The sequence below is a fragment of the Bombina bombina genome, chromosome 6 (genome assembly GCF_027579735.1).
Source record: "Bombina bombina isolate aBomBom1 chromosome 6, aBomBom1.pri, whole genome shotgun sequence".
Taxonomy (NCBI): Eukaryota; Metazoa; Chordata; class Amphibia; order Anura; family Bombinatoridae; genus Bombina; species Bombina bombina.
Genome location: NC_069504.1, coordinates 9,218,880 through 9,238,602, shown reverse-complemented (window position 1 = coordinate 9,238,602; position 19,723 = coordinate 9,218,880). Strand labels below are relative to the sequence as shown.

Sequence of the window (19,723 nt, the reverse complement as noted above, 5' to 3'; positions counted from 1 at the left end):
TAGCATAGTAATGAAATTGTAACAGATGTTCGTATGATGGCATTCAGAATACATTTAACTATAATCTTAATCTAGTGCACAGGGGGTAAAATTCTGTTCAGAGCAGCATAAAATAAAAGCAAAAATACCTGAGATGGAGTAGTTAGTATTAAAATGGGACTATAAAAGAACTGTGTCATGGTGATACTATACAAGATGGATAGACAAAGGGCTCTGGTATGGTAGCCAGCAGTAATCTTAATATAGACTACCAGGAGACACCAGGGGCTATAGGTACACACATCTATGGTGTGGAAGAAGATAATGAGAAATAATCAGCTATCGCTGCCTAGACATGAGGAGCACATACAACATTCAGCTGCCAGCTAAAAAGATATGTAAGTATGTTATTATTACCAACTAGTGGGGTTGCCGTTAACATATATTCACTAGGACTTCACCTTATAGCAGAGCTGGATGAGCTCAGCCCATAGCTGATATGTCACAATTTCAAAGTTACAGTAACTTGTTTCCCAATAAGTAGAACCACAGCCATTACATTAAAACAACTATTAAACTGAATGCTAAATCATGTATAAAGTATATATCTGCAATACCACTGTAACTAAGTATGGCATATCCCAGCACGACACATTACAGATTCTTAAGAATGAAGAAGTCAAGTACCAAGAAGACAGACCACGTGTGTACCTATCTAGGAACCTGGCTAATAGCACTCGTTGGTAAAGAGCAGTAACCAGCGGGTGAGATACATATAGGTTATAATAAACCCCTGGGTCAAAATGAGTGCTAATTACCTTACATGTCCTAAGTGAGGAATATCTGAATAAATCAATTCTTTAATCTGCAGTATACCATGATGGAAATTGAGAGCTGTATGTAATTACTTGTCATTAAAGGGTTGTATAACATTTGCATACTGTGCTCAGTTAAAAAATATAGTACACTGTGACATGTAAAACAAACAATAAGTATAGAGTGCATTAGACAGTGTGAACTTTGTCATAAACTAAGCTATTATGAGGTTAATCCAATTAATAGATGAACAAACAAGCTCAGAGATTGCTACGGTACAAAAAGCTAAACATCATAGGTATGTCCCTTGTTATATAGATCTGTGATGCTGAAGTTTTGCTGTGAGAGATAAATTGCAGAAGTCATAACCATGCTAGTACGCCATTAGGAGAAAAAAAAAAAAAAACAGTTGAGACTTAACAGTGGAACGCAGGGTATCCAGCTCTGTACAAACATGTTCTCAGAGTTGAAGGGCATTTGCCCTGCTTCATCTCTAATATAGAATGGGAAAGACAGCATAATGTTCAGAGAAGTTCAAAGAGTGTGATTAGAGATCACGCTTGACAGGACGTACCCGTCTATCACATCTCTCTGAAAGGAATACCTCGAGCTGCTAACCGACTCCTCTTCTGTAGCTGGCAGGGGACTCATTATGGTCGAGATCTGGCCTTTGATGAGAGGCAGTAAGCAAGGGGATAAACCTACCCCGGAGGCCATGGGTGCGCACTGAGTGCCTGTATGCTGAGACCAAGAAGCTGTCATTTCCAAGTTTCTGGAGCGGAGGTAGAAGGTAGGGATTAGAGGAGCCGGGTAAGAAGAATCCTGTAGGTATTGTCAGGGAAAAGCGTGAACGCTTGATTCCAGTCTGCTGCATCTGTGGGAGTACTAGCTGAGCTGCAGCCTGCTGCGCTGGCTCTGTGCGGATGAAAGAAGGCTGTGAGATGTTGCTCCGGCTATAGCTGTCTAACTGTTCCTTCAGCTCTAGAGTGGGATCCTCTTGCGCTGTAGTCTCTGTCTCATCTGCATCTCGAGGCGGGCCTGTGTTCCAGTGCGGTGAGTCAGGTTCACAGCCACCGGCTACCTCTGTGACTTGCTCTGTCTGCGTCGTGACTTGTATTAGATCCATGACGGCTTTAAGCTCTGCAACAAGTGCCCGTTGATGGAGATCCATAGATAGCATCATTTCACGAAGTGCAGAGATAATTTGCCTCTCCATAAGAAAGCCTTAGAAGTGATATCAATAAAGTTAAAGTTGCTGCTATGTTGATAGATGCAATGCGTAGGAGTTTCCCAATATGGCGGTTTGCTCAAACTCGCCGTCTCAACAAGCTAGCAGACCTCAGTATCATAGCGGTGTCGATTGTGTAGAATTCTTATCCCAAGCTGGCCTATCTTCAAGCATAAATTAAGATCCAATTATGGGAATAGCATAGGAAATATTTAACTAATCTTATTATGCCGAAAATAAAGACTTTTTAAGTCAAATGTCAGGAGGTCTGAAATTGTGCGTCTTGCTAGCTCGGCTGTTGGCTCCGCCCCCCTATTACATTATTTTTAAAGCTTTGAAATGAAGACTTTAAATGCTAAACAGCATTATAAACCTAATAAAATAATCACACAACACAGAATATATAATTAAACTAAGTTAAATGAACAAAAACATTTGCTAAACGGCATTATAAACCTAATAAAATTATCACACAACACAGATTTTGCTTGCATTTCTTTCTATGCATTCCAATCTGGACTGATTTATAGACAGGAAGATTTTGTTCCTTTGCAAGCTGCTTGATAGCTCAGATCTGGTTAAACTGATTAATTTCAGCTTGCTTGGCTTGCATATCTTTGCTGCAACACAAGTGGACAGCTCCACCTACTGGCTATTTTAATCAATGCACTGCTTCTCAATTCTTTTCAATAGCAGTCACATGACTGAAAAAAAAGGTTGTTATTCTGAAACGGTGCAAATTGAACCGTTGTAAACCGAGGGCCACCTTTATTTAGTCTCGGTGCCTCCGCGTGTATATTTGCTCTCTGCTCCTCTGTGTGTATATTTGCTCTCTGTACCTCTGTGTGTATATTTGCTCTCTGTACCTCTGTGTGTATATTTACTCTCTGTGCCTCTGTGTGTATATTTGCTCTCTGCTCCTCTGCGTGTATATTTACTCTCTGCGCTTCTGCGTGTATATTTACTCTCTGCGCCTCTGTGTGTATATTTACTCTCTGTGTGTATATTTACTCTCTGCGCCTCTATGTGTATATTTACTCTCTGTGTTTATATTTACTCTCTGTGCCTCTGTGTGTATATTTACTCTCTGTACCTCTGTGTGTATATTTACTCTCTGTGCCTCTGTGTGTATATTTACTCTCTGCTCCTCTGTGTGTATATTTACTCTCTGTACCTCTGTGTGTATATTTACTCTCTGTGCCTCTGTGTGTATATTTACTCTCTGTACCTCTGTGTGTATATTTACTCTCTGTACCTCTGCGTGTATATATTACTCTCTGTACCTCTGTGTGTATATTTACTCTCTGTACCTCTGTGTGTATATTTACTCTCTGTGCCTCTGTGTGTATATTTACTCTCTGCTCCTCTGTGTGTATATTTACTCTCTGTGCCTCTGTGTGTATATTTACTCTCTGTGCCTCTGTGTGTATATTTACTCTCTGCTCCTCTGTGTGTATATTTACTCTCTGTACCTCTGTGTGTATATTTACTCTCTGTGCCTCTGTGTGTATATTTACTCTCTGCGCCTCTGTGTGTATATTTACTCTCTGCGCCTCTGTGTGTATATTTACTCTCTGCGCCTCTGTGTGTATATTTACTCTCTGTGCCTCTGTGTGTATATTTCCTCTCTGTACCTCTGTGTGTATATTTACTCTCTGTACCTCTGTGTGTATATTTACTCTCTGTGCCTCTGTGTGTATATTTAGTCTCTGTGCCTCTGTGTGTATATTTACTCTCTGTACCTTTTTAAAGCTTTGAAATGAAGACTTTAAATGCTAAACAGCATTATAAACCTAATAAAATAATCACACAACACAGAATATATAATTAAACTAAGTTAAATGAACAAAAACATTTGCTAAACGGCATTATAAACCTAATAAAATTATCACACAACACAGACTTTGCTTGCATTTCTTTCTATGCATTCCAATCTGGACTGATTTATAGACAGGAAGATTTTGTTCCTTTGCAAGCTGCTTGATAGCTCAGATCTGGTTAAACTGATTAATTTCAGCTTGCTTGGCTTGCATATCTTTGCTGCAACACAAGTGGACAGCTCCACCTACTGGCTATTTTAATCAATGCACTGCTTCTCAATTCTTTTCAATAGCAGTCACATGACTGAAAAAAAAGGTTGTTATTCTGAAACGGTGCAAATTGAACCGTTGTAAACCGAGGGCCACCTTTATTTAGTCTCGGTGCCTCCGCGTGTATATTTGCTCTCTGCTCCTCTGCGTGTATATTTGCTCTCTGTACCTCTGTGTGTATATTTGCTCTCTGTACCTCTGTGTGTATATTTACTCTCTGTGCCTCTGTGTGTATATTTGCTCTCTGCTCCTCTGCGTGTATATTTACTCTCTGCGCTTCTGCGTGTATATTTACTCTCTGCGCCTCTGTGTGTATATTTACTCTCTGTGTTTATATTTACTCTCTGTGCCTCTGTGTGTATATTTACTCTCTGTACCTCTGTGTGTATATTTACTCTCTGCTCCTCTGTGTGTATATTTACTCTCTGTACCTCTGTGTGTATATTTACTCTCTGTGCCTCTGTGTGTATATTTAGTCTCTGTGCCTCTGTGTATATTTACTCTCTGTGTGTATATTTACTCTCTGTGTGTATATTTACTCTCTGTGCCTCTGTGTGTATATTTACTCTCTGCGCCTCTGTGTGTATATTTACTCTCTGCGCCTCTGTGTGTATATTTACTCTCTGCGCCTCTGTGTGTATATTTACTCTCTGTGCCTCTGTGTGTATATTTCCTCTCTGTACCTCTGTGTGTATATTTACTCTCTGTACCTCTGTGTGTATATTTACTCTCTGTGCCTCTGTGTGTATATTTAGTCTCTGTGCATCTGTGTGTATATTTACTCTCTGTACCTCTGTGTGTATATTTACTCTCTGTGCCTCTGCGTGTATATTTAGTCTCTGTGCCTCTGTGTGTATATGTAGTCTCTGTGCCTCTGTGTGTATATTTACTCTCTGTACCTCTGTGTGTATATTTACTCTCTGTACCTCTGCGTGTATATTTACTCTCTGTGCCTCTGCGTGTATATTTACTCTCTGTGCCTCTGCGTGTATATTTACTCTCTGTGCCTCTGTGTGTATATTTACTCTCTGTGCCTCTGTGTGTATATTTACTCTCTTTGCCTCTGTGTGTATATTTACTCTCTGTACCTCTGTGTGTATATTTACTCTCTGTACCTCTGTGTGTATATTTACTCTCTGTACCTCTGCGTGTATATTTAGTCTCTGTGCCTCTGCGTGTATATTTAGTCTCTGTGCCTCTGTGTGTATATTTGCTCTCTGCTCCTCTGTGTGTATATTTACTCTCTGTACCTCTGTGTGTATATTTACTCTCTGTACCTCTGTGTGTATATTTACTCTCTGTGCCTCTGTGTGTATATTTACTCTCTGTGCCTCTGTGTGTATATTTACTCTCTGCGCCTCTGTGTGTATATTTACTCTCTGCTCCTCTGTGTGTATATTTAGTCTCTTTACCTCTGTGTGTATATTTACTCTCTGTGCCTCTGTGTGTATATTTAGTCTCTGTGCCTCTGTGTGTATATTTAGTCTCTGTGCCTCTGCGTGTATATTTGCTCTCTGTGCCTTTGTGTGTATACAGGTAGCCACCAGTTTACGCCGGGGTTAGGTTCCAGAAGGAATGGTTGTAAATCGAAACCGTTGTAAATTTAAACCCAGTTTATAATGTAAGTCAATGGGAAGTGAGGGAGATAGGTTCCAGGCCCCTCTCAAAATTGTCATACGTAACACCTATTACATTATTTTTAAAGCTTTGAAATGAAGACTTTAAATGCTAAACAGCATTATAAACCTAATAAAATAATCACACAACACAGAATATATAATTAAACTAAGTTAAATGAACAAAAACATTTGCTAAACGGCATTATAAACCTAATAAAATTATCACACAACACAGACTTTGCTTGCATTTCTTTCTATGCATTCCAATCTGGACTGATTTATAGACAGGAAGATTTTGTTCCTTTGCAAGCTGCTTGATAGCTCAGATCTGGTTAAACTGATTAATTTCAGCTTGCTTGGCTTGCATATCTTTGCTGCAACACAAGTGGACAGCTCCACCTACTGGCTATTTTAATCAATGCACTGCTTCTCAATGCTTTTCAATAGCAGTCACATGACTGAAAAAAAAGGTTGTTATTCTGAAACGGTGCAAATTGAACCGTTGTAAACCGAGGGCCTCCTTTATTTAATCTCGGTGCCTCCGCGTGTATATTTGCTCTCTGCTCCTCTGCGTGTATATTTGCTCTCTGTACCTCTGTGTGTATATTTGCTCTCTGTACCTCTGTGTGTATATTTACTCTCTGCTCCTCTGCGTGTATATTTACTCTCTGCGCTTCTGCGTGTATATTTACTCTCTGCGCCTCTGCGTGTATATTTACTCTCTGCGCCTCTGTGTGTATATTTACTCTCTGTGCCTCTGTGTGTATATTTACTCTCTGTGTGTATATTTACTCTCTGTGCCTCTGTGTGTATATTTACTCTCTGCGCCTCTGTGTGTATATTTACTCTCTGCGCCTCTGTGTGTATATTTACTCTCTGCGCCTCTGTGTGTATATTTACTCTATGTGCCTCTGTGTGTATGTTTACGCTCTGTGTGTATATTTACTCTCTGTGCCTCTGCGTGTATATTTACTCTCTGCGTGTATATTTACTCTCTGCGCCTCTGTGTGTATATTTGCTCTCTGCACCTCTGTGTGTAAATTTGCTCTCTGCGCCTATGTGTGTATATTTACTCTCTGTGCCTCTGTGTGTATATTTACTCTCTGCGCCTCTGTGTGTATATTTACTCTCTGCGCCTCTGTGTGTATATTTACTCTCTGTGCCTCTATGTGTATATTTACTCTCTGTGCCTCTATGTGTATATTTACTCTCTGTGCCTCTGTGTGTATATTTACTCTCTGTGCCTCTGTGTGTATATTTACTCTCTGTGCCTCTTTGTGTATATTTACTCTCTTTGCCTCTGCGTGTATATTTACTCTCTGTGCCTCTGCGTGTATATTTACTCTCTGCGCCTCTGTGTGTATATTTCCTCTCTGTGTGTATATTTACTCTCTGTGTGTATATTTACTCTCTGTGTGTATATTTACTCTCTGTGTCTCTGCGTGTATATTTCCTCTCTGTGCCTCTGTGTGTATATTTCCTCTCTGTGCCTCTGTGTGTATATTTGCTCTCTGCGCCTCTGTGTGTATATTTACTCTCTGTGTGTATATTTACTCTCTGTGCCTCTATGTGTATATTTACTCTCTGTGCCTCTGTGTGTATATTTACTCTCTGTGCCTCTTTGTGTATATTTACTCTCTTTGCCTCTGCGTGTATATTTACTCTCTGTGCCTCTGCGTGTATATTTACTCTCTGTGTCTCTGCGTGTATATTTCCTCTCTGTGTGTATATTTCCTCTCTGTGCCTTTGTGTGTATATTTACTCTCTCCGCCTCTGTGTGTATATTTACTCTCTGTGTGTATATTTACTCTCTATGCCTCTGTGTGTATATTTACTCTCTGTGTCTCTGTGTGTATATTTGCTCTTTGTACGTCTGTGTGTATATTTACTCTCTGTACCTCTGTGTGTATATTTACTCTCTGCGCCTCTGTGTGTATATTTACTCTCTGTGCCTCTGTGTGTATATTTACTCTCTGTGCCTCTGTGTGTATATTTACTCTCTGTGCCTCTGTGTGTATATTTACTCTCTATGCCTCTGTGTGTATATTTACTCTCTGCGCCTCTGTGTATATTTACTCTCTGTGTGTATATTTACTCTCTGTGCCTCTGTGTGTATATTTACTCTCTGCGCCTCTGTGTGTATATTTACTCTCTGCGCCTATGTGTGTGTATTTACTCTATGTGCCTCTGTGTGTATATTTACTCTCTGTGCCTCTGCGTGTATATTTACTCTCTGCGTGTATATTTACTCTCTGCGCCTCTGTGTGTATATTTGCTCTCTGCACCTCTGTGTGTAAATTTGCTCTCTGCGCCTCTGTGTGTATATTTACTCTCTGTGCCTCTGTGTGTATATTTACTCTCTGCGCCTCTGTGTGTATATTTACTCTCTGTGCCTCTGTGTGTATATTTACTCTCTGCGCCTCTGTGTGTATATTTACTCTCTGCGCCTCTGCGTGTCTATTTGCTCTCTGTGCGTCTGTGTGTATATTTACTCTCTGCGCCTCTGTGTGTATATTTACTCTCTGTGCCTCTATGTGTATATTTACTCTCTGTGCCTCTGTGTGTATATTTACTCTCTGTGCCTCTGTGTGTATATTTACTCTCTGTGCCTCTTTGTGTATATTTACTCTCTTTGCCTCTGCGTGTATATTTACTCTCTGTGCCTCTGCGTGTATATTTACTCTCTGTGTCTCTGCGTGTATATTTCCTCTCTGTGCCTCTGTGTGTATATTTCCTCTCTGTGCCTTTGTGTGTATATTTACTCTCTGCGCCTCTGTGTGTATATTTACTCTCTGTGTGTATATTTACTCTCTATGCCTCTGTGTGTATATTTACTCTCTGTGTCTCTGTGTGTATATTTGCTCTTTGTACCTCTGTGTGTATATTTACTCTCTGTACCTCTGTGTGTATATTTACTCTCTGCGCCTCTGTGTGTATATTTACTCTCTGTGCCTCTGTTTGTATATTTACTCTCTGTGCCTCTGTGTGTATATTTACTCTCTATGCCTCATTGTGTAAATTTTCTCTCTGTGCCTCTGTGTGTATTTTTATTCTCTGTGTGTATATTTACTCTCTGTGCCTCTATGTGTATATTTACTCTCTGTGCCTCTGTGTGTATATTTACTCTCTGTGCCTCTGTGTGTATATTTACTCTCTGTGCCTCTTTGTGTATATTTACTCTCTTTGCCTCTGCGTGTATATTTACTCTCTGTGCCTCTGCGTGTATATTTACTCTCTGTGTCTCTGTGTGTATATTTCCTCTCTGTGCCTCTGTGTGTATATTTCCTCTCTGTGCCTTTGTGTGTATATTTCCTCTCTGTGCCTTTGTGTGTATATTTACTCTCTGCGCCTCTGTGTGTATATTTACTCTCTGTGTGTATATTTACTCTCTATGCCTCTGTGTGTATATTTACTCTCTGTGTCTCTGTGTGTATATTTGCTCTTTGTACCTCTGTGTGTATATTTACTCTCTGTACCTCTGTGTGTATATTTACTCTCTGCGCCTCTGTGTGTATATTTACTCTCTGTGCCTCTGTTTGTATATTTACTCTCTGTGCCTCTATGTGTATATTTACTCTCTGTGCCTCTGTGTGTATATTTACTCTCTGTGCCTCTATGTGTATATTTACTCTCTGTGCCTCTGTGTGTATATTTACTCTCTGTGCCTCTTTGTGTATATTTACTCTCTTTGCCTCTGCGTGTATATTTACTCTCTGTGCCTCTGCGTGTATATTTACTCTCTGTGTCTCTGCGTGTATATTTACTCTCTGTGCCTCTGTGTGTATATTTCCTCTCTGTGCCTTTGTGTGTATATTTACTCTCTGCGCCTCTGTGTGTATATTTACTCTCTGTGTGTATATTTACTCTCTATGCCTCTGTGTGTATATTTACTCTCTGTGTCTCTGTGTGTATATTTGCTCTTTGTACCTCTGTGTGTATATTTACTCTCTGTACCTCTGTGTGTATATTTACTCTCTGCGCCTCTGTGTGTATATTTACTCTCTGTGCCTCTGTTTGTATATTTACTCTCTGTGCCTCTGTGTGTATATTTACTCTCTATGCCTCTGTGTGTAAATTTTCTATCTGTGCCTCTGTGTGTATTTTTATTCTCTGTGTGTATATTTACTCTCTGTGCCTCTGTGTGTATTTTTGCTCTCTGTGCCTCTGCGTGTATATAGCAAATACACATACGATATCAACTGCAAAATAGCAAACGTGAATACACCAGCATGGGGGAGACATGTATCTGTAATATACACCTGATTAAAGGCACAGCAACACTGGCTCACTTAGTCAACAAGACAAGTTTGCCCACCCTGCGGCTCTCCTGTGCCCACTTACTGATACCTCTGTGCACCTGATATACTACACACACAATTCTACCTTCTCTGCAAATGGTGATTTACAAACACAATCCCCTATTTACGTGTATCTTGCAAATGAATCAGTCATTGAGTAAATTGTGGGCCAAATTATGAGTGGCGCTCAGTTATGCCTATATAGGTATAGATCTATATTGTACAAAATACCATCAGATATATAAAGAAATATGTATTGTAGCGGGTCTCGGTACCCCAGACTGGGTATACCCGCTAAAGTCAGCTTCCTCCCACCAAATGCCAACCCATGAACCTCCACTGGATATCTTCCATTATTAGAATAACGGCCGCTGCAAGTTGTTATAGCTTTCCCCAAGAACATTAACCAAGACTGAATGCTTGAGGGTCAAAATAGGAACTGCTTTATTGCACAGAAAACACAGATTTTATACATTTCCAACAAAAGGGGGGTAGTTATAACAAATATTATACAGTGAGACAAACATCAGACAATGGTTAGTTAAACAATATTCTAATCACATCCTGACTTACAAAAGGACAATGGATGACTCACACAATAACAGAAAGACACTTCACACCTAGACTAGATATGCATACACATAACAGCAGGAGGTCCCAGCATTAGAGCAGGAGGTTGCAATCAGCTAAAACATTCTGAGTCGGGGGGGGGGTGGTGGTTTTGCAACAGACAATGCTGGATTGGGCTGTCACCTTATACTCCAACAAAACACAGGAATCTTCAGGGCCCTTCAGTACTCAGAGTCTCTGGGAATTCATGGAAACAAAGTAAACCTGAATCCAGGGTAAAAGTACTCCAAATGTACCCTGGACCCTTGCCTCCCAAATCATAGAATCCCTTCAAGTTCCTGGGTCCATAGTCGGTGGGGAGTAGGCTGGCCTGCAGTCCTCTCCAAGTACAAAAGTAACAGAAGCTTCCGTTACATTTCTCCCCCCCCCCCCCCCCGGGGTAGAAATAGAGTTAGTCGGATGGCCCAGCCCAAAACTTTCTTCCATTTTTGTTTTTGGCCACTGCCACTGGGGAATGAGAATGCTTGCCTCTTCTTCCTGGAACATGCTAAGCTGCTATGGAGAGAGGTTGTCTACCTCCTCTCCCTGGGACCTGCTTTGTTGCTGGGTAGAGGCTGGCTACCTCTTCTCCCTGGAAACCGCTCTTCGTCTGGGGAGAAAGCAAGGCTACCTCTTCTCCATGGAACTGGTTCTGCCGCTGTGGAGAGAGGTCGGCTACCTCCTCTCCCTGGAACCCGCTCTGCCGCTGGGGAGAGAGGTCTGCTACCTCCTCTCCCTGGAACTGGTTCTGTCGATGGAGAGAGAGGTCGGCTACCTCTTCTCCCTGGAAACCACTCTGCCGCTGGGGAGAGAGGTCGGTTGCCTCCTCTCCCTAGAACTGGTTCTGCCGCTGGGGAGAGAGGTCGGCTACATCCTCTCCCTGAAAACCACTCTGCCGCTGTGGAGAGAGGTCAGCTACTTCCTCTCCCTGGCTTCCCGGAGATGCTGCAGGTGCTGGACAGAGGCCAGGGGTGCTCTGCCCTGTGGCCATCTCTTCTGCTGGAGGCTCACCTCCTAAGAGGAAAAGTCTATTAAATTATCAATCTCTGGAGCCTGTGGCTGTGTAGAGAAATCGACTACCTCCTCTCCCTGGGTCTCCAGAGATATCACAGGTGCTGGACAGAGGCCATTGGTGCCCTGCCCTGTTGCCAGCGCTTCTACTGGTGTGGCAAGCTCAGGGCCAGGCTGCTGATCGTGGTCTTGCAGCTCATGGTAGCTCATTACCGGTTGCCACTCCTCTGAGGAAAAGTCCAATAAATCCTTGATCGCTGCACCATAGCCCTCTTCAAGCTCTGAGGCATGCTGCTGAACGAGATCTAACAGCCTTTTATATGCCTTTCTAGCTCCCACTCATGGGCAGCTAGGTAATAACGATCGTCTCTCAGTCCGGGTACTCCAAATGTACCCTGGACCCTCGCCTCCCAAGTCATAGAATCCCCTCAAGTTCCTGGGTCCATAGTCGGTGGGGAGTAGGCTGGCCTGCAGTCCTCTCCAAGTACAAAAGTAACGGAAGCTTCCGTTACATTCCCCCCCCCCCCCGGGGTAGACTAACCAGGTACCAGACCTCCCACTGATTTGGACCTGAGTTAGTCGGATGGCCCAGTCCAAAACTTTCTTCCATTTTTGTTTTTGGCCACTGCCACTGGGGAATGAGAATGCTGGCCTCTTCTTCCTGGAACATGCTAAGCTGCTATGGAGAGAGGTTGTCTACCTCCTCTCCCTGGGACCTGCTTTGTTGCTGGGTAGAGGCTGGCTACCTCTTCTCCCTGGAAACCGCTCTGCCTCTGGGGAGAAAGCAAGGCTACCTCTTCTCCATGGAACTGGTTCTGCCGCTGTGGAGAGAGGTCGGCTACCTCCTCTCCCTGGAAACCGCTCTGCCCCTGGGGAGAGAGGTCTGCTACCTCCTCTCCCTGGAACTGGTTCTGTCGATGGAGAGAAAGGTCGGCTACCTCTTCTCCCTGGAAACCACTCTGCCGCTGGGGAGAGAGGTCGGTTGCCTCCTCTCCCTAGAACTGGTTCTGCCGCTGGGGAGAGAGGTCGGCTACATCCTCTCCCTGAAAACCGCTCTGCCACTGTGGAGCGAGGTCGGCTACCTCCTCTCCCTGGAAACCGCTCTGCCGCTGGGGAGATAGGTCAGCTACCTCCTCTTCCTGGAACCGACTTTGCTGCTGTGGAGAGAGGTCCGATACATCTTCTCCCTGAAAACCTCTCTGCCGCTGTGGAGAGAGGTCAGCTACTTCCTCTCCCTGGCTTCCTGGAGCTGCTGCAGGTGCTGGACAGAGGCCAGGGGTGCTCTGCCCTGTGGCCATCTCTTCTGCTGGAGGCTCACCTCCTAAGAGGAAAAGTCTATTAAATTATCAATCTCTGGAGCCTGTGGCTGTGTAGAGAAATCGACTACCTCCTCTCCCTGGGTCTCCAGAGATATCACAGGTGCTGGACAGAGGCCATTGGTGCCCTGCCCTGTTGCCAGCGCTTCTACTGGTGTGGCAAGCTCAGGGCCAGGCTGCTGATCGTGGTCTAGCAGCTCATGGTAGCTCATTACCGGTTGCCACTCCTCTGAGGAAAAGTCCAATAAATCCTTGATCGCTGCACCATAGCCCTCTTCAAGCTCTGAGGCATGCTGCTGAATGAGATCTAACAGCCTTTTATATGCCTTTCTAGCTCCCACTCATGGGCAGCTAGGTAATAACGATCGTCTCTCAGTCCGGGTACTTCTGTAAGTGTCAGTGTTATGGTATAAACCGGCTACCAAGGGTTAATACCTGATGAAAGATGCCCTGAATACAGGATCAGCAACACACAAACCCAGTTTATTCCCCCCAAACATGAGACCAAGCTCCATCTTGAGAGTAAAACAGAACAATGTGTTTATTGAGAGCTATATGCCCAGTATTTATGCAGGACCCCCTTAGGAGACCAGATGGGGGGTTGGAAGAGATTAGATAGAGGGAAGATGCCCTTTTACAGGGTACAATAGAATTACATTACTTAACCAAATAAGCAATTAAACACAAGAAAACAATGGAGTCCTTTTTCACACCTGGCAGTCTGAACTTTGGAGGTGATTAAACAATGTGAACGCTTATCACTTAAACTTAATTACAGTAAACAATAGCTGCTGCCAGGAAACCTGTCTTTAGAAAATAGCTTCTCAAAGCTGAACAAAATTAACCCTTCCAGTACTGACAGAGGGGTCTGTCACACAGCTCCCTCCTGGTGGGACACTCCGGGAGACCCGGCTTGACCCTTTGGCGGGTCAACTTGGGGATGACCAGACTAGGAGGTGGTAGGAATGTCAGTTTGCCGGGACAATCCATCTGCATTCCCGTTATGAGAGAGAATTCCTGTCCATATAAATAAGGGTTCAACTTCTTCAGTGCCCAGACCAGGGCTAAACAGTCCTTCAAAACCTCATCGGCTTCTTTACGAGTTTTTTGTACCTGCTCTTTATAGGTATCCACAAGCCCTTCATACTGACGTAGGTTGCCCTTGAGTTGCTGCACCTCACTATGAACCAGTGTCAGCTTCTCCTCCAGTGTCGCTAAGTTTGTCTTTAATGTTTCATGTTCCACTCTCAAGCTGGTGTTTTCTGCGGTCTGTCGATGCAGCTTGTCTAGCAGAGATTCCCGCTCTAAACGCGCTTTTTCCTCTGCGCTCCTCTTCTCTCCCGCTAGCACTGTTACGTGATTGTTTAACTTGACCATTTCATCCTCTAATTGACTCTTCTCCTTCATCAGCGCATTGTAACGGGACTTCCACGTATCAATGGCGGATAGAGATTTACTGAGCTCAGCGTCCTGGGGCTCAGCAGCAGGTGGGTCAGTCTCTGCGGCACGGATCTGGGCACGGGTAGTCACAGGGTTAACATCGGTGGGACCCATAGGCGCGTAGGCAGAAACAAGGGGGGCCAAGTTATTTCCAAGGAGAACATCAGCAGGTAAGTCCTTCATGACCCCCACATTCACAGGTCTAGCGCCCACTCCCCAATCCAAATTTACCCGGGCAACAGGTATGTGGAACACAGCGCCCCCCTGCTACCCTCACAGCCACAGTGTCTCCGGTGTGCTGTTTCTCAGACACTTAAGTTCTTTTGAAGCAAGGTCATGGTAGCACCAGTATCCCGTAGACCACTGACCTCCTTCCCATTCACTTTAACCAGTTGCTGGTTATCCCGGTGGGCAGCTTGCACGGGGTCTGCTTCATGTAGGATGCCATCATTCTTCCTCCTCTACGCAGTGGGCCGCAGGCTGGGGGTTACGTTGGTTTCCGCTGGCGGGTCTCCTCCAGGACTGTGCTTGGTTCGCTGTGTTTAGGGGACACTCTGGTCTTTTGTGCCCTAGTTGCTTACATCCAAAGCACCGAATAGGCTGTGAGTAGTCCCATGAGTGGAACTGGGCTGTCTGAGGATAGTTCGTGGCTGGAGGCCGTGTGGTAGAGCGGTGCACCGGGGGTTGGTAACTGGTAGCTGCTGGGGTGACTGGGGGTCTGTACTCCACTCTGGCAGGGATCTTAGTGGTAGCAGTGTCCAGTTTGCGGGCATCCGTATACTCATCTGCCAGGCGAGCAGCTTCATGCAGGGTGGAGGGTTTACGGTCCCGAACCCACTCTCTAACTCCTGCGGATAACTTGTCAAAGCAATGTTCCAACAGGAATAGCTGCAGCACCTCTTCCCCAGATACGGCTTGGCACCCCGCTATCCAGTGAGCTGCTGTGCGGTGCACCTTACATGCCCACTCAAAGTAGGAATCTCCAGCTAGTTTAACAGTGAACCGTCTCCTGTATGCCTCCGGTGTAATCGCATACTTGGAGAGCAGAGCCTCTTTTACAGCATTATAATCCCTGACTTCCTCATCTGGAATGGCCCGAAAAGCCTCGCTGGCCCGGCCGGATAATTTTCCGGATAATATCATGACCCAGTCCTCTGCGGGTACCTTGTGTAGTGCACATTGTCTCTCAAAATCCGCAAGGTACCCATCAATCTCTCCTTCTGTTTCCAGGAAGTTTTTAAAAGCTGCAAAATGTACTTTTCTCTTTTCCACTGGGGTTGCTGTGACTTGGGCTGCTGCAGCGCTGCTTTGGCGAAGTAGGTTGGCCTCCACAGCAGCTATGACCTGGTCGATAATTTCTGTAGTCGGGTTGGGGCCATAATGTGCCAGTCTTATTTTAACCACCCGGTCAAAGCTTGCTTCTTCGGGGGTTCTGTCTGATATGCTGAGCCCATTGGTTCCTTTGGTCCCTGGTACTCCGTCCATCTCGGTTAGTATTGTAATAATCTCCCTCTTCCTGAGGTTACTGGCTTGTCGGCCCCGTTGTTCTAGCAGGTTTTTAAGGGTAGCTCTTTTCAGCCTTTCATACGGTACTCCCATTAGGTCTGGATGTGTAGTTGCTCTTCTGGGCGATGAGGATCATCCCGTCGCTTGCTACCAATTGTTATGGTATAAACCGGCTATCAAGGGTTAATACAAGATGAGAGATGCCCTGAATACAGGATCAGCAACACACAAACCCAGTTAATTCCCCCCAAACATGAGACCAAGCTCCATCTTGAGAGTAAAAAATGAATGTGTTTATTGAGAGCTATATGCCCAGTATTTATGCAGTACTCCCTTAGGAGACCAGATGGGGGGTTGGAAGAGATTAGATAGAAGACGCCCTTTTACAGGGTACAATAGAATTACATTACTTAACCTGATAAGCAATTAAACACAAGAAAACAATGGAGTCCTTTTTACACCTGGCAGTCTGAACTTTGGAGGTGATTAAACAATGTGAACGCTTATCACTTAAACTTAATTACAGTAAACAATAGCTGCTGCCAGGAAACCTGTCTTTAGAAAATAGCTTCTCAAAGCTGAACAAAGTTAACCCTTCCAGTACTGACAGAGGGGTCTGTCACAGTCAGCCTCAGCGCTCTGTTTTCCAGTATGTCCTCCTGACGCCACTCTGCCGTACTCCTGCAGTGGGGGTCCTGTGTGAGACTTTCAAATAGCAATCCTGGGCCGCCATAGTCATAGTCCTCTGTAGGATCATCCGTCTCCATCTCCGGACACAACTGGGCCACATACCACCGCAGTTCCCGGTACCCTTCATCCACCTCCATCTCTGTCTGGACCAATCCGTCCAATTCGGCCATCCATTCCTCCCGGGGCTGCTTTCCCAGGAACGGCATTCGTAGATCCATCTGGAGCCAGTATTGCTGCACTGGAGTAGGAAGGGACTTCCCCTGGTAGTCTTGTTCGAACTGGAGAGCCTTGTGCCAGAGTTTCCGTTGAACTATATCCTTCCAGGCCAGTTTGCCCTCTGCCAAGACAGGGCCATCAAACTGAGCCAGCACTGCCTGCAATCTCCACTGGAATTCAGCCTCTATTTCCATCGAGGTCCCACTGGTAGTTTGGAACTGCTCCGTAAGGAGGAAGCAGATCCAACCGCTGCCAGCCAATTGTAGCGGGTCTCGGTACCCCAGACTGGGTATACCCGCTAAAATCAGCTTCCTCCCACCAAACGCCAACCCATGAACCTCCACTGGATACCTTCTGTTATTAGAATAACAGCCGCTGCAAGATGTTATAGCTACCCCCAAGAACATTAGCCAAGACTGAATGCTTGAGGGTCAAAATAGGAACTGCTTTATTGCACAGAAAACACCGCTTTTATACATTTCCAACAAAAGGGGGGTAGTTATAACAAATATTATACAATGAGACAAACACCAGACAATGGTTAGTTAAACAAGATTCTAATCACATCTTGACTTACAAAAGGACAATGGATGACTCACACAATAACAGAAAGACACTTCACACCTAGACTAGATAACAACAGGGGGTCCCAGCATTAGAGCAGGAGGTTGCAATCAGCTAAAACATTCTGAGTCTCTGAGTGGGGGGGGGTTGCAGCAGACAATGCTGGATTGGGCTGTCACCTTATGCTCCAACAAAACACAGGAATCTTCAGGGCCCTTCAGTTCTCAGAGTCTCTGGGAATTCATGGAAACGAGGTAAACCTGAATCCAGGGTAAAAGTACTCCAAATGTACCCTAGACACCCACCTCCCAAATCATAGAATCCCCTCAAGTTCCTGGGTCCATAGTCGGCGGGGAGCAGGCTGGCCTGCAGTCCTCTCCAAGTACAAAAGTAACGGAAGCTTCCGTTACATGTATTAATGAATAAATAGAACACTTGAGAATATGTGATATTTGGCTTTCTTTTTAATGACACGATGAGTCCACGGATCATCTTAATTACTATTGGGAATAATACTCCTGCCCTGCAGGAGGCGGCAAGGAGCACCACAGCAAAGCTGTTAAATATCACCTCCCTTACCTCCCAACCCAGTCATTCTCTTTGCCTACGTTAGAGCTAGGAAGCAGTAAAGTTTAGGTGTTAGCAAATGATTCTTCAATCAAGAGTTTATTATTTTAAAAGTAGTACAAGATTGTGCTGCTTTGTTCTAGGGTGTAGCTGTAGTCCATACCAGTCTCTTCAGTAGAGCAGTGGTGGCTTTAGAGCAATGGGAACTTGTGGGACATAATTCTCACTGCGCCTCCCATACATTTATGCTGCCATAATCCTGGAAGTCTGAGTGAGATGACTCAGTCTCTATCTATCGTTCCACAGGTCCATGTGAGAGAGAGGACCTCTCAAACCTGATGATCTGCCTTGCTGCCTGGCAGAATTATAAGGTAAGTGCTGACTTAATTTTTCTGGGGGAAAAGGTCTCAGAAAAAAGTTGGGCACTTTTATTTCCTATGGAAGAAAAGTATCTATATGGTATTCCTAGTGTATTATTAGGGGATCATATAGGGCAGCATTGGCAGGCACTGGGGATCGAGGAGTTCAGTCTCAATGTGTACTCTGTCAGTTTTTATTACAGAGTTTTTTCCCTTAAAATGTCGGCTAACATGTTAGTTAGTAGCAACACGCCCACGATGGGCGGGACTGGTGTTGGCGGTAATATTAGGTGCTGCGCACATTCTTCTCTCTGTTATGATATACAGAATGAGAGTAAATCTAATCTTCCGTTTTTTGTTAGTAAAACGGATTTATGTGGACAGTCTTAGCAGCTTCAGTCGGAATTGCTAGATTAGGTTCCGGTTGGCATAACGCTTTTATTTTAATCCGACAAGGTGTTAGTCTCTACAGCTAGAGCTGAAGTGTTAAAGCTGTTTTTTTCAAACAGTATCGTTAGTAAGCGAGTCTCAGATAATAAATCTGTTCCGTTTTTTGTTGCCACAAGAAATAAAGCAGGTTCTTTTTATCAATTAAGAAACAGTAACGTTATTTTTCTCTATAAGATGTTGGAAAAATGTTTTCTTGTTGTCTGTTATAGATTACAAATGTCTGTTTTTATTTGCACAAGAAATAAAGCAAACAAACAGTGACGTCCCCCTCTGCAGCTCCAGACAGTTTACAGTAACAATTCAAGGTAGACAAACTCACCCGGCAGGCTGTATAATAGTTATGTGTGCAGGGCTCCACAATGCGGTTGCGGGTCAGTCGCCTAATAATCCGGAGTATTCCTCAACTCTATCCAGGGTCATCACTCTGCCAGCCTCCTAAACACCAACCTGGGATCCAAGCTCCAAGCCGGGTGAGCGTACTACCGACGCTCGATAGCAGCACAGGCTGCCAGCACAATTAGCGTCAGGCCGTGACGTCGACCAATCGTAGCCAAGGACCTATTGTTTTATGCTGTTTTAATTATCTCCAATAAATAACTTTTATTGTTTCTACGCCTTGAGACTTGCTGTTTTTTTTTTTGCTGCTTTAAGAAATAAAGCAGTTTCTTTTTAACATGTAAAGAAACAGTAACGTTATTTTTTCTATATAAAATTTTAGAAAAAAATTCTATTTGTCTGTCATAGTTTACAGTTATCTGTTATCTTTTTGATTATATAGTCCGCCAGTCATTTTCTTTCCCTCAGGTTTTGAGAGAACACAAAATTTCTAGGTTTTTGAGCCATTATAGTTAATTGAACAGTGTTCAAAATATGACGCAGTTTTTCTCTTCAAGGGTCCCAAAACTTTTTTATTAATACAGTGCCATGCCTTTCCTTCCAATTCCCTTGCTACAGGGAGAGCGTTA

At 44.0% G+C, this 19,723-nt stretch overlaps 1 protein-coding gene across 1 annotated transcript in view; it reads left to right on the top strand.

Moving 5' to 3' along the window:
• BBOF1 (basal body orientation factor 1) overlaps nt 1-19,723 on the top strand; it is a 168,846-nt gene that overhangs the window by 125,197 nt on the left and 23,926 nt on the right. The gene's annotated exons all lie outside the window — the stretch shown is intronic.